We start from the raw sequence: 12,764 nt of genomic DNA, 5'->3' as shown, positions 1-12,764 counted from the left end.
GAATAGTTTAAGTGGCATGTAAGATTTAGCAAGATACTTTAATCATGCACCTACCCAGGGAAGGTATACTTTCTTTTTTCTTTTTTTTTTTTCTACCTGCCACCTCTCTTCTTTCCTACCAGTTCTAAGATCTTTTATTGTAAAGCGTTTCTCCCCTCCCCCCCCAAAAAAAATCAAACATTTTGGCCTTTGCTGTTGAAGAACTCCAGGGAACTCATGAAGAAATACAGACTAATTTAAAAATACTATTATTTTCAGTTTACTAAACTGAATATGTAGGTAGCAGTACATTTTTAAGGTAAAAATGTGGCACTCGTAAGCACAGAACTTTTTACAGCAAAATAAATACTTGCATGTTATGCAGGTCAAGTAGCATGCACTGTAAGTTCTACGACCAGAAGGTAAACCCAACAACCTTATTTAATAACATTGTATAACGTTCTGTAGAGTACCCTTGATTAACCAACCTCAGTAAGACAGAATCTGACCTTGAACATTCTCAAGAATCAGCATGTACTTCCATTGTGAAAATCACATTTCTTCTTGGTGATGCTCTGAAATCCATTTTTAGTAAAAGTAAAAAGTATTTCTAAGCTCTTCTCCAATCAATATATCCTGAAGTGGATGAATTTTTCACAGCTCTCTGTCCTGCTAGATATTTTTATTCACTGGCATGTATTTGTATGCTAATTTGCTTCTTGGGAAATTAGTATATGCATTTGATTCTTTATGCAAAAGAAATTAACAAAGCAGCTTTTCAAGGCAATTTCTAAATAATTTATCTTCTACTTTGACTTGTTTTGCACTCAGTGGTGCATTACATTTTACCTTAAATTTAATCTCTATCAAATTCTCTGGAAAGGATTGGAAGACATGGGACAGACAGAAATGTTTGGATATCCTGTTTGGATAATCAAGTGTTATTTTGAATGATGTTTCTGCCAGATACTGAATATTCTGAAAGGAAGAAAATAGGGAACTTGTTGCAGGGCTAACATATGGTTCTCAAAGTCCAAGTACATTTAATTTACAAAAAAATCTATAAAAGCCCTAGACGTTGCTATCTTTTGAACTGTCAAAATGTTACCAGAGAGAAGTAACAGTGGGAATATATCATGGTAATCAAAAAGAACGGAGCAGTAGGTTAGTTAAACTTTGTTATTTCTGTTCAAAACTGTGTTTTAAAAAGTTTATGAAAAAGGCCTTTAGTTTATTGTCAAGTACTTTGACTGCATCCTGAGAGCTGGTACATTAATGCAGATCATATGGTATTTACAAAGCTTTCTTTCTGTAGATAGGATTTTTTTCATATGGCTAGAGTGTTTCTGCCCTTCTCATCCTCCTTCTCAGCTAAATAGTTACTATTTTTAGTTCAACTCAGTTTCAGAAGGGAGCCCTTGTCAGTACCCCAGTTAGAGTAATTCTTACATTTCCATCATTATTAATTGCAAGTTTGGACACTGTAAGAATGTTCAGAAGAAAATGATGAATGTTGAAGTTGGAGCCTGTTTAATAATAAAATATATGCCTTCCTGTAACAGAGATTGTTTTCAATGCATTAATGCTATGTAAAACTGGACTGGGAATTGTTCTTCTCTGGTGTTTGGTGAAAGTGAGTGCTCCCATGCTACAAAGGTAAGAGGCTGGAAAAGTAGAGCAGAGTCTAGATCAGTTCTTTAGTTATACAACCGCCAAATTTCCCTCTGTCAATCTTTGTTATTATTCTATTATAGAAATTTGTATATGAATGTGTATCCCTGGAAATGATTATAAAATAACATACAGTTTACTAATCTGGGGGTAATCCTCAACTTCATCAATGTGCCTGTTCATACAAAAATTACCTGTCAGTTGCTATGCTTTTTTGGAGCAATGGCTGCAGTATCAGATTGCTATTGCATATGCCTTACTAAATATCATTTTAAACCCATATGTTAAGTCTCTAGCTAGTGAATGAAGGAGCTTTATATCACAGCAAAATAATATAGTCAGATGTCAAGAATGATAACTCAAAATCATGTATTTACATCTATTCTCTTTTCATGTTTCCTTAGTCAACAAAATAATTCAAAGTTTATATTTAAATCTACCCAGAGGTTTGCAGATTGCATACATCTCTAGTAAAACTACTCAGCCAAGAAAACACTTTGTAAGCTTTTTGTATGTTGTTTCAAACTTTCCTTTAATGCAGTTTAAGAGTTCTTATTAATTTAAACTTTATATTGCACATCAAGCAATCACTTAGTCCTACTAATTCATAGGTCACTTGAATTCTATGATATGAGTGCATCATACATGAGCCATTTCCTTTCCTTCGATATCGTTATCCTTTCTTAGGGACAGCGTCCTTTGCTGGAGTATCATGGGGTATAAAAATTTCTAAGATATCGGCATAATGTAATAAAACAGTGCCAATTCAGTTCTCAAGATTCTTTAGTGGTATTTCCTTCATGAATCAGAAACTGAGATTTACTGCAAAATAGACAGAGACTTAGTTCCTTCGCTACTATGAGACTCTCTGCAACAAAGCTACAGTGACTACTGAAGATGAGGACATAGTACATTATCTCTTAATAATACTTGAAATGCCAGTGCATGCATAAATGTCTGCTTCTATTATAATCATTTGTTTTCATCCAAATCAGAGTTTTGGTGGAAAATATAGAAACTGTAATTGACCTAGGAGAAAGTTCAGATGTCTGTATACAGCAGATCGGGCTCATCTTGAACTGCCATGACCAGCCATTAAGTCCTTTCAGTACTGATTAAAACCATATGCAAGTGTATGTTAAATTGCAGTAAGCCCAAACCTTGGTCTTCATGGTATAATAAACATCTGTTTATAACTGTTGAATCACTGGTCCTGAAAAAGCTACAAAAAAATAATACTTCAATGTATGTATAGAGCTAAAGTGACATTTTTGTCTGATAGAATGGGAAATACCAGGTAATGGGTTTTTCTTGTACTGTTGGAGTTTTACAGCTAAACTGCTGCAACTTATGAGCAATTTTACAGCAAGTATAACAATGAAACCAGCAAGTAAGTGATTAAAGGAGACCATCATATACATCCACAAGGCAATAAAGTCTATACATAATAAAGGCAAAAGTAAAAGCTAGATTTGAATACATGACAGCAAAGGCGGCTGAAAAATGGAGTTTCCTGATCCCTAGACCTTCAACCTAAAGAGCTGCTGGTCAGTAAGGTAACGTTTAGGCAACTACAGTATTAGTCGTTAGGAAGTCATGCATGATCTCTTAAAAAAATCTCTGACTTCGCCAGATAAGCTCTAGCCTGGTCTCTTTTGATGCTATAGGGCACTAATTGTGTATAAGGCTGTATATGGCAATGAGATCTCTATTAGCCTTGATTCTTGTCTCATAGCCTCCAGCTTACTGGGGTGTGACCTCACTGACTCGATTAAAGTTACGGAGTAATGTAGATCTGAATTATTCTTTCTTTAACAATAATGATAGGAAAAATTACATCTAAGTACCCTGGAAATTTGCTCTCTGATTTAGAAGAAAAAGGTTGGACAGAAGACATAAATTCACAAATTATATTGCCAGAGTTTTGTGGTTTTCCATCCATCTCCACTACTATTACACTTCAATTTTCTTGAAATATATATATCATTTAGATTTTTTTTAAAATCTTGTTATGTGAATTGTGGTTCATTCTCTTAACCACGACATTTTAATGAATTAAAGCATGATCGTACTCTTAGCTGAAGCAGCTTAGTCATGCAAGGACATAACAGTGGTTCCACGTGCTCACATATAGTTGCTTTTGCAAATTTAGTTAAAGGATATGTGTCAAATTTTTAGTTTATATTTTTAAATACAAAATCAAATTTTAACTCCAAAATCAAGTTTCATCAGGATGCTCTAAAACTGTAAGTGGTTACTCAACCATTTTAATCCATATGCTGTTTTCTTCCTTTCCCAGTTCACCATGCTATAAATCACAAAGTCAAGATGAAAATGAGAGCAAGCATTCCTCACACAGCTGTCATATCGTTGTTGCAATGGATTACTATATTGCAATGGACTGTATATGTATCAAATACAATGCTTTGCAGAAATGTCCAGGCAAGCACTGATGCCAAAAGCAGTGTAACTGCATTAGTGCAATGCCTCAACTAATATAACCAAACTACTTCAACTAAAGTATCACAAAGTAGTGTCATGTGCTATATAAATATATCCAGGTTTGACATACTCAGAGAATTCCAGTTAATCTTTAATAAATGGCATCATTCCAATCAATTTCAATAGTTCAAGGATTTCATGTATAGATTATATAGTCCCTGATTCCCTTCATGACAGAATATTAAGTTTCTAATAATACTAGCCCAGAACTTTTTCCTTATTTGGTGTGGATTAGTCCTCATAGAGGACAATTTACACACAGGGATATTCACACACTGTAGTCATTTCTGGGACCACAGTTAGGCGTTACCTGAAGTCATTATAGACAGTTTTGTAAGATATATTTCCTTTTATAGTCTTTCTTTCAGTGATTCACTGCTTTTTGCCTGCACAAAATAGAAATATAACCTCACATTAAAGATGACTTAGCTCATGGGAAGTAAGCATATGTGCATTTCACTTCACACAGATGCACTTTACATTTTGCATGAGCAAAAGCAGAGTCCAGCAGTCTCTGCTAGATGCAATATTAACACTGAAAGCTCGAATTAGAAGAAAACCCTTCAGAAGTAGTTCACCTGGCTAATGGCATGCTTTTTACTTCCATCTAAGTTTATTTTCCTAAAATCATAGGAAAGCTAAGAAATTTCCTAGGAAATGAAAAAAAAATTTATTTAATTTATTTAATATTCCTAGTAAAACAAATGTGATACTGTACTGACCAGAAAGGAAATGTGTTCCATTGCTCCATATTGAAAGAATTATTCATTGAACTTCTTCCTTGATTTCACTAGAGATGTATGAAAATGTCAAAAAATTTATGTCCACTGTTCAATAACTCATTTAGAATGATGGTTTCTGTGTGTCATTGACAACGTGAAAATTGTCACTGACCTTCAAATCATCTCTGGGAATGGTGGTCAGTAACATACTGGTGAGTTGCCAGGGACACAGTAAGCAAACACTGCATACACCTGGAGAATTCTAAGTAAGCAAAAACAGCATTTCTTTTGTTTAACCCACTAATTGCTATTGTAACCCATAAACACAATTGAAGTGAAGTTGCAGATGTCTTTTACCTGTCTGCTATCTGTTTCTGTATCTGTGACTATTGCATATAATTGAGAATTAATCTTCGGGAATAGTGATAACCTGATTTAAAGTGTTAGAATTTGTGCTAGATAAGCAGAGGGAGGAAGAAATGAGTTAGAGTGAGGGAAGGCAAAAAGGAAGAATGTCCTGTAAAAACCAGCAAGTATTAGCTCCACCATTATTGTCATATTAAAACTTCTAGAAATTATTTTAAAGCTAAAAAGAGAAAATGTAGTAGCAGAGCTGTGAATTCTGAAAGAAGACCGTAAGAAGGGGTGGTAGAATTATGAAAAGAAAACTGTTTGGCAAGGCTGCTGTCATTGAAAGACCACCTACTCTTGATAGCTTCTGTGCCAAAAAAAATGTTATAGACATTTGATATACAGAGTGTTTTCAATTTTGGCACAGGAGATATGCATGGGACTCGCAAAAGAAAAAAACTGACACTGAACCACATCAAGACTAGCAAAGTACGCTTGTTTCTGGCATATGCAAGGCATCTGCTATGGTTATTAGACACCGTCTAGTGGAAACCAGTGATACCAAAAACACCAACAAACTCTTCTCCTCCCTCTTCCTTTGCTGCCCCAGGTAACTGACTTTATTTCCTTGAAATCAATGCAGAGATGACAAGAATAAGACTAAAAATGTTATAAGGGGAAGAGGGAATTCTAAACTAGGATTTTGAACCTGATTTTTGTAAGAAGACACACTGGGAGCTATAGAGGGTGTTTGAGAGTTAAGTGATACGGTCACACTGGGCCAACTTTCTTCTTGGTAATGTACAACAGCAACATATGAAGAAATTATGACCTTTTTTACTTCTGTCCATAAAGCACTCTTTTATATTTAAAGTTTTCCATAGATAAAGAGGTTTCCTGGAGCAACTTTGCTATGAAAATTTACTGGTTTATTATGTGATCCACATTTCATTTTTGTCAGAAAGTCACAACCAGATTGGCTGCAATGTCCCATAAGAGTCCACTGAGAACTGTGAGGAATTGGGGTCATAACTATCGTAGGTAGCTGTGCTATGCTGCAAAGCAAAGCCTCACCAACACTTTTGTTCTTGCTCAAATTGCACAGGAGAACAAGGCAGAGCTTCCACATTCAGTGACTGTCTCTGCATGAGCATCACAGAGGATTATTGAAAGATACTATTTAGAATATCTTCACTTACTGCCTTTTACAATGCTGTTTCCTGTAACTACAGCAATATACCATATCCATCCTAGAGAAAAACCTTTTTTGGCATTATTCCTGTTGAGGATCCTCAGTAGCTTGCTGGTTGCCAGAAGAGAAGAATGTTTGGTGATTGTCTCTGTCTCTAAATTGAAGTGCGATGTTTTATCTACTGATTCTTATTATGCTTCGCTTGGCTAGTTGAGGTCAGAGCTAGACTAACTAACTTTCAGATTTTTGAACCCATTAATAGAACAGTCTAGAGAACAACCTCATTTCAAAAGCTCGGGAAACTGACTGTTTCAGGCCATTGAATCCAGCTTCTTATGCAGTGTATAGCGTCCTATCTGTACCTTATACCTCAACTGAAGTTACAACTTTGGTCAAATTCCACATCAGATCATTTAGGTGGTCATTCTAGGAGAATAAAATGCATTCATTCTACTTTATGCCAGTTCATCTACTGCCTTGTCAGTGTCTGGTTGTGGAGAAAAGGAGGAAAGTAATATATATTTTGCTATATTTACTTTTTTTTTTTAAAAAAAAAAAAAAAAAAAAAATAAAAGAAGTAGTAAGGTGGGGAAAGGGTTTCTTCTGTTATATTTCCTGAGCAACAAAATATGAAAAAATAATATAAAACCTTTAAATCATACAAACAGCACAAAATAAAAATCAGTTCTTAAATTACACTCTCATATTGCACACCTTAGCTGGCACCAAGTGCTCACTGCTGCTGTCTCCTCAGGAGAAAAAACTTCTCTGCAAAGGTGAAAAGATGCAATAAAACTGCACTGGGAAACAATATTTAAACAGATGCTTTTCTCAGAGTTCAGTGGCTACCCAGATCATTTACCACGTAGTATTTCTGCTCTTGAAGACAATCTGTCCTTCCATAGTCTTTTCTCTAATGTTTCTAAATGTAAACTGCCTCCTAAGCATGGTCCACTGGAAAATCAGCAGCCTTAACCCTCTGTTGTCTTACACCTTACGCTACCTTGTTTGTGGTGTGTTTGTGCCTATTTTAACAGCAATACAGAATAGAAGTAAACTGCTTATATACCGTTTTATGCCCACTTACAGTTCATGGACACCATTGCAATCAAGAATAAGGGTCTAAATTTGAAACTCAAACTGGTTGAAGTAACTTTAACTCACTTCAAAATTAAGCTAACTTGACCTCATTATTTCTCATTTTCATTTAGAGCATTTCACCCTCTACTATAAATTGCTCTGAAATCTAAGGATTAAAAATGGAGTTATTTTTATTTTTGCTCTGATTACAACAAGGTAGAGGTGCCCGACCAACTGATAAATGTGTTCCAATAGTTCTTAAGCTGTACAGAATGAGCCAGCTCTGTTACATGAACCATATAGCTGGTCCACGCTAATGAGCCTGATGAAAAGCAGGCTATATTAGCTGATGTATGGCATCTTACTAAACAAACAGCTTTGTAACTGCAGGTGATTTACCCTGAGCTGTTTAGATACTCACTGCCTTTATCTTTCACTAGTATTAAGGACAATCTTCCTTAGTTCAGGAGTAATCCACAAAAGTCAGCATATGAATTAATGGACCAGTGTATCTTATAGCTACTAAATGTCTTTTTATCTTTTTAGAAGATTTTTTTTCATATCCAAAAACATATAATAGGTATATCAAGCTAATTTGAAATTTAATAAATTGCTGCTGAAATGTCTCCTATCCTCTATTAACTTTCATGTCAATAATTCTTTCAAAATTTTGCTTTAAAGCCCTACCTAACTACCAGATAAACTAATGGCTTTGCAGTTTCCTTTCTAAAATACAGACACCATACTTAGGCTTCAGTTTGACTTACAACCACTCTTGGTCAACTTCAGCATAATGCACCAGTTCTCTCACAGTTCTAGAGCAGCAATTCTGTGTTGTGCACAGCACTGCCACACTGGGCACAGCAGCCTCAGTTTTCTTTCCATTTGATGTGACAACTCCTATGAAGTTGTTTCCCCATCTTTTGCCTTGCTGTACTACCACTCTTCTTCAAATCCAAGGTAAACAACTCATTTTATTTCTTCGGTGTATAGTCCTTCACTTGTTCTCACCATACAAAGACTACCATTTTTTTATTTATAGCCCTGAAGACCTTATTAATTTCTTGTATCATGCAGAGTTTATGCAATCTGTCTAAAACTACAAGACAACTTTTTTTCCCACCTTTGCTTTAATTCTAATATCCTTTTCAATGTAGTAATTCATTCAGTTAGTTCTTGAGCCCTTTTCTACGGTATGTTTTATTTTCCTTTACTCATAACACAAGGTTTTCTTTTTCTTTAATTGTGTGAATATATCTTTACACAGTGGAAAAACTCATTGTAAACATATGTGTAACTGAAGCTTTAATAAGTTTTATGTTTCCTCTAAGGCTCAACATTCTTTCTAAACTCCATTGGATGATCATTTCTTGAAAATACAGAAGATGCAATGAATTCTGTTAAAAATAACAATAAAAAACAGTTTATCAGTCTCCAGAGAGCAAATGAATGGCTAAGAAAAGGTGTGAAAACAAGATTGTAAGCCACACACACCTCTATGACAAAAGAGCTCATGTACAATGAACTAGTTGAGAAATCACCACCAGAGACAGGTACAAACAACTTCAACCTCGGCAGAAGAGAGCAAGCTTTGGTCTGCCAGAGCTGAGGCTGGTAACGGGGTCCATCAACAGCCCCCAGTATGGCAAGCCATGAGCCAGGGCCAAGCATTCCCAAGGAGCCCCATCAGGAGCAAAAGGCTAGAGAGAAGCTACAAGCAACATCCCTAGGGCCATCTAGGAGCCAAGCTACCCAGCGCTGGGCCAAGGTCCCTCCAGGAGGCAGGGAGGAGCTGGAGCTCAGCACCACTGCGGCACCACTGGGGAAAGACTGATGGACCCAGGGAAGCTGGTCTCGTAGAAAAGTAATGCCTGGTGGCACCCTCAGGTCACAGCCAAAGAAAGAAAAAAAGGATATTGTCACAGAAAGCATTATGTCGGTGATTGTAAATTAGAGATAATTTGAAATAAAATGAATGACAGAAAAGAAGAGGAAAGGATAGAAGGGAATATAAGAACCTTAGTAACACCAAAGTAGGTTTATTTCTAACAGGAGAAGCCAACAAGCTGGCCATTACAAATATCCAAAGAACAGAAGTATGATCTATCTGCAAGAAGCAAGGATATTTAGTGTGAATCTGAGACTGGAAATTATTTTTAAGGGAAATCCTCAGTACGTTTGAGATGTCCTTAATGTCAAGACAAATGATACTGCTCTATTCTCCAATGAAATGATTCAAGGGCAGTAATTCTGGGCAGGGTATCAATAGGAAGGAGTGGGGAGGATTACAATGATCTGAGTGGAATTCGTCAAATCCCTAGAGAAGGTGGTAAAAGATGACAGGATAATAAAGAGCAGCAGACAACAAAGCAAAGAATCCCGTAAAACTATCAGGACTTTAGACAGCACAGTCACTGGTAATACTAATAGAAATAGCAAGCAATTTATGTTTTAATCTTAGCTAGATAAAGATCAATAGACACATCCCTTTTAGCCATTTATAGAGTTCTTCTGAGCTATCAACATACTTCGTACATTTTACTATTTAAATCTAAATTAGGACCACTCCATCTTTCATGGCATGGCTTCACAGTATAGAGATTGTCTGGCAGTATTTATCTTTTCATTAAGAGCATTGCCCTTATGGGAAAATGTAAGTCCCTTTTCTTCTAATTGTTGACCACCTAGAAAATTAAAGACAGAACCTTTTCCTTTATGAATAGGATTTTTGATGAACATTAGAAATAATAAGAATGATACTATTTCAGACATGACTTTTTTCATAAGAAAGGTGTGGATATCTTCTGCAGTGTAATTCTATGAGATGTTGGTGAACTTATCCACAACAGCCTCAGATGGACACATTACATTAGACAGAAAGCAGTGTGGTCACTTACCTTTCCATGTGATTCAGTGATTTCTTTTTGTCTCACCTGAGGTGTGCCTGAGGAAAAGCAGTTTATAAATTCATGGCATATACTTTCAGGAAAAAGTCATCCTTGGATGTTGATAAAGGAGACTTTTGGTAACGTTCGTGAGACCTTTTACTCGGCTTTTCTTACTGCTTTGATCATTCCACAAGCTCTTGCTCAGCTGTTAAAGCTAAGAGATGTGATCCAGTTGTCCACTGTTAGAGTACCTGCAGAAGTGATCAGTCTATCTCTTCTAGCAATGATTTTAGAATGAGAAAGGTCATGGTTGTGGAAAAAGCTATCTGCCAGATGCTATGGTCTTGTTGAACCATGTAAGATATATAAAGATGTGCTTTGGCATTCCGTATTGTCTAGCAGAGATTGCTAAATTTTGCTTCTAAGGCTAATATTCAATTTTGTGAGTATCTTCAGAGGCAGGTCTGTATCCAAGGCTCTCCTGCAAAACAAAATTGGGTCAATTATGATGACAGAGCTAGTCTATATGCAGAAGCACAGAAAAAGGCAGAGCAGTAATGAAGGAATGGTTGTGGTTATGCTTGTTCTCCTCAAACATAAGGCCTCTTCTAATCGTATGAGCCTACAGGTAGCCTCCATTGCTTTGGAAGTGTTCATCCAAAACACTCAGCATTGGTTCAAGCAGAAGTTATTCATCTGATCTGGAATAACTGTAGCAGAGCTGAAAGTGCATCATTTTCAGAAATCATCTAATGATGCTTTAGATTCTTCACTCAAGATGGGTATGTGTCAATCAAGGAGTGGCTAATTGCTTTCTGAAGTGCTGAATGAGCCTCATTAGATCCAACACACTGTATATGTAATCATATGCTCAGATATGCTGACAAAAATCCATCAAATTAGATTCTCCCAAATGAAGAATAGCAAGTACAATAGCTGGCTCAGGTCTTCTTAGCAGGGTATATAAAATTGGAATTTTCATGACTTTATTCTCATTCTTGAGAGATGAAGAAGACAAATAAATTCAGTTTCATAAGGGTGGTGGAACAGCTCTGTAGATGACTTAATCTGTAATTCTAGTAATGTTTTTCTACGTTCTTCCTCTCTATTTTGACATAGGTCGCTTTTCTGGTTAACTTTTAATATAAAAAATAAAAACAACTGGTTAGGTACAAAATGTTCAGAATGTGCTAGCAACTTAAAGCCTGACTGTAATTATGCTAAAATCTGTAATAAAATCCTATTTGTTTGCCCTTTTCCTGCATCAGCAATATCCATGTACAAAAATGCAACTACTCTGAGATATTAATTTTTCTTTCCTTCAGCGGAGTTATAGAGACAGTATTAGAAATAATAGATTAAATAATTGGATTTGAGGAAGGAAGAGGAGAAATAAAAGAAAGTACTACGATGAAGGAAAAGAAAGGAAAGACAAAGTCTGTCTGGAAAAACAGATAGAGAAAATTCAGGCTATACTGAGATGGACAGAGAAGAGAGAGGTGGTAGGTATAGGGGAGCACATATAAGCATTTTTTGATCATTTTATTCAGGCACATTCAGAGAACTGTCTCACATTTCCAAAAATTCTTCCTGAACAATTTTCTTTGTTCTTGCCATAATGGACAGGTACTTATATGGTTTACATTTTGTAGATGCCTCCTGGATTTCCACTTCACTAGTCTCTTCACTATTACTATTCTTCAGTTGAACTCATGTTCTTCATAATTAGTCAGGTTCCATTTAGCATCCATCACATGTAATTTTAAACTACATGGCTAGCTTTTAATGCAAGAGGGTTTTTTTGGGGGGGGGGGGTTAATAGGAAAAAGATGAATTCTGAAATGGAGTTGTGCCCAGAACAAATGGACATAAGAGCATTCCTAAAATATAAGGGTTCAATTAATGTCTGACGAGTCACAGAGCTAGCATTTGTCTGATTTAGTGACATTTATTTTAAGTAATAGACAAGTTGCCAGGGAAATGTGTCCTCTGTGAGATTTTTCTGTTGGATTAACCTTAAATAGAAACACAAGAAATAACTGAGGAATGTTTGCTGGACTTTGTTTCCACCATTTAATAGAAAATAACTAACCTAGTCCCCCACTTTTCATTTTTAGGAAATCCATATTTAATCCAAATTTGCTGGACAGGCAAGAATACAGCATAGTTTATGTAATCCCTAATAGCAATCTGGTTCTGAAATAACTGGAGAAACTTAGTGATTCTTGCTAGTGCATTGGAGCCACATTAAAAATAGACGATACATAGCAATTGTCTACATTGCCCTTTGACTCGTTAGATGTAATCTTTCGTTCAAAGGCATCACCTTAAGCTAAATGATTCAGATGACAGTTACTGCAAAGAGGACCATTCATTTAC

Source organism: Rhea pennata, chromosome 4 (genome assembly GCF_028389875.1).
Source record: "Rhea pennata isolate bPtePen1 chromosome 4, bPtePen1.pri, whole genome shotgun sequence".
NCBI lineage: Eukaryota > Metazoa > Chordata > Aves > Rheiformes > Rheidae > Rhea > Rhea pennata.
This window is presented reverse-complemented; position numbering follows the sequence as displayed.